The sequence below is a fragment of the Cebus imitator genome, unplaced genomic scaffold (assembly GCF_001604975.1).
Source record: "Cebus imitator isolate Cc_AM_T3 unplaced genomic scaffold, Cebus_imitator-1.0 Scaffold890, whole genome shotgun sequence".
In the NCBI taxonomy this organism is placed as follows: Eukaryota; Metazoa; Chordata; class Mammalia; order Primates; family Cebidae; genus Cebus; species Cebus imitator.
In genome coordinates this window covers 56379-59958 of record NW_016108205.1, presented here as the reverse complement: position 1 = coordinate 59958, position 3580 = coordinate 56379, and positions in this window count along the sequence as shown.

Sequence of the window (3580 nt, the reverse complement as noted above, 5' to 3'; positions counted from 1 at the left end):
ATGGTGAAATCCAGTCTCTACTAAAAATAAAAAAATTAGCCGAGTGTGGTAGCAGGTGACTGGCTGGTCTCGAACTTCTGACCTTGTGATCTGCCTCCCTTGGCCTCCCAAAGTGCTGAGATTAGAGACACGAGCCACTGGTGCCGGACTGAAATTCCAATTTAACTGGGCATCCTGTAGTTTTATATACTGAATTTGCCAGCTGTATGGAATGGTCGTGGGCAGGAGGTTGGGGTGGGGATGGGAGCCAGTCTTGGCCATCTTCCGTCTTCAGGGCACTGTCAAGAAGGGGGAAAATTCACAGTGTTTTCCCGCAGTGCTGGGGCACTTTGGCAAATGCCTTCCTCGCCAGGCCTCAGTCTTCATGTCTGTAGAATGGCTTTATGATTTGGTAGAAACGAGTCTTTGGGCCAGGTGTGGTGGCTCATGCCTGTAATCCCAGCACTTTGGGAGGCTGAGGTGGGTACATCACCTGAGGTCAGGAGTTCGAGACTAGCCTGGCCAACATGATGAAACCCCATCTCTCTAAAAATACCAAAATTGGCCAGGTGTGGTAGTGGGCGGGGGTAATCAGAGCTACTTGGGAGGCTGAGGCAGGAGAATTGCTTGAACGAGGGAGGCGGAGGTTGTAGTGAGGTGAGATCATGCCAGTGCACTCCAGCCTGGGCAACAGAGCAAGAATCTGTCTAAAAAAAAAGAGAGAAATCTTTGAATGTTGTTCTGTCCCTCTCTCTAGGCTGCCAAGCAAATCAAACATGGGTAAGAAGCTGGGGTCTACCCCCAACCCAACTGCCCTGCCCCTGGTATGAAGACAGGGGCCACCTAGTGAGGGTGTCTCAGTCCGGAGCCTTGGATATGTGCCCAGAGGAGGGGCCTTCCCATACCATAGATTTACCTGGCCTGGTCCCCCACAAGATGCCTGCTACCTCCTTCCCCACAGAGTGACCACGAAACCTGCCTTCTGGCTGTCATTGAAAGCTAAGGTCAGTGATAACATGAGTCACCTCATGGTGGACTTCGTGCATGAGCAGCAGATGCTCCAGGCACTCATGTTCCTGCCTGGTGAGAGGGGCATGCAATGGAGTGCCAGGACTTTGGTGGAATGGCCTGGAAGGCTAGGAGACCCTGAAACAGGACCTGGAGTAAGGTAGACGGCCAGGTGTCTGAATTCTGCCTGGGGCAGACGGAGGCCTGAGAATGCCAAGCCCTACAGGGGCGGAGTCCTCGTCAAGCCCTGCTCCTGGGTGGAGCTATGAGACGCCTCCGCCTTCTTCCCACCAGGTTGGAAAACACAACTGTCCCCAGTGGTGGAGCCGTGAGAATACCATGCCCTGGGGCAGTGGAGTCCTCATAAAACCTTGCCCCTGGATAAAGTCATGAGAAGGACCCACCCACCACATGGTAGCTTCTGGGAAAACTCTGTCCCCAGGGGTGGAGCCCTGAGAAGGCCACTCCTCTGGGGAGAAATGGACAGAAAACCCACACTGTCTATGATACAGCCCCAAAGAAAGCCACATTCCTCGATGGTAGAGAATTTGCAATAATTCTGCCTCTAAATGATGGAATCCTGAGAAAGCTCAGCCCTCCCCCCACTCCTTGGTGGAATCTTAAAGAGTCTCCATGGCCAGGCACAGTGGCTCACACCTGTAATACCACCACTTTTGGACACCTAGGAGGTAGATCACCTGATGTCAGGAGTTTGAGACCACCCTGCCCAACATGGTGAATCCCCATCTCTGCTAAAAGTACAAAATTAGCCGGGCATGGTGGTGCATGCCTGTAATCCCAGCTACTCGGGAGACTGAGGCAGGAGAATCACTTGAGACCAGGAGGTGGAGGTTGCTGTCAGCCAGGATTGTGACACTACACTCCAGTGACAAGAGCAAGACTCTGTCCCCCACAAAAAAAGTCTCCACTCCCAAGCGTGGAACCCCATTGTGGCCACACCCTCAAAACTGTCCATCATGTGGCTAGGTGGGGCTGAAGCAAGCCCCCTGCCCCTGGCACCAGGCCCAGAGCCCTGATCCCCTCTCCCTTCCATATTGGGCAGTGCCCAGTACGCCAGTGACCGACCTGGCTGAGACCCTGGTGGCAGATAACTGTGTGATCCTGGTGTGGCGCATGCCAGATGAGGGCAGCAAGATTGACTACTACGTGCTGGAATACTGGGGAGCCAACTTTGAGGGCCCACCCTGCCTCAAGGACCAGCCAGGGATGGTCATCAAGGGTATCTGGCAGACAGAGTATATAAGGGCGGTGTGCACCAGCTCCACCCAGCTGATGAACAGCAACCCCCTCCAGACTCCTGTCTCGCCATCTGTTGTCGGGGGTCTCAGGGACAATTCCTGTATCAGACAGTGGCTGGGCGCGATGGCTCATGCCTGTAATCTTAACACTTTGGGAGGCTGAGGTGGGTGGAGGATCGCCTGAGGTCAGTAGTTCAAGACCAGCCTGGCCAACATGGTGAAAACCTGTCTCTACTAAAAATAAAAAAAATGAGCTGGGTGTGATATTGGGCACCTGGTAATCTCAGCTACTAGGGAGGATGAGGCAGGAGAATCCCCGGAACCCGGGAGGTGGAGGTTGCAGTGAGCTGAGATCACGCCACTGCACTCCAGCCTGGGCAACAAGAGCGAGGCTCCATCTCTAATAATAATAATAATAATAATAATAATAATAATAATAAATGAATATATATTTTTAGATGGGATCTTGCCATTTCCCTAGGCTGGTCTCCAGGTTCTAGTCTCAAGCAATCTTGCCTCAGCCTCCCAAACAGCTAGATACTGTCCTCGGATCAGGGAACAAAGTAGACAGTAATCTCTTCCCCCCTGAAGTTGGTATTCTGGATTCACCCTCCAAGTATTTGGGGACTCCTTGGCAGTTATAAGTAATTGAAAGCTGGCCAGGCACGGTGGCTCATGCCTATAATACAGCACTTTGGGAGGCTGAGACAAAAGGATTGCTTGAGTCCTGGAGTTGGAGACCAGCCTGGGTAACAAAGCAAGAGCCCATCTCAACAAAAACCTTTTCAAAAGTTACCTGGGCATGGTGGTCCCAGCTACCAAGGGAGGCTAAGGTGGGAAGATCGTTTGAGCCCAGGAGTTGGAGGCTGCAGTGAGCCATGACTGCACCACCGCACTCCAGCCTGAGCAACAGGGTGAGACCCTGTCTCTAAAAAAACAGAGAGAGAGAAAGAAAAAGAAAAAACCCCAGGGGATCCACCCAGCTGGTGGAGGTAGGTTCTGATGGGGGAAAGCCTCGTGAGATTAAAAAGCCTCATTGTGGCTGGGCATGGTGGCTCACGCCAGTAATCCCAGCACTTTGGGAGGCTCAGGTGGGTGAATCACTTGAGCTTAGGAGTTCGAGACCAGCCAGGCCAACATAGTGAAACCCTATCTCTACTAAAAATACAAAAAAATTGGCTGGGCATGGTGGCAGGTGCCTGTAGTCCCAGCTACTTGGGAGGCTAAGGAGTTAGAATTGCTTGAACCCAGGAAGTAGAGGTTGGAGTGAGCAGGGATCACATCATTGCACTCCAGCCTGGGCAACAGGGAGACTCTGTCTCCAAAAAAAAAAA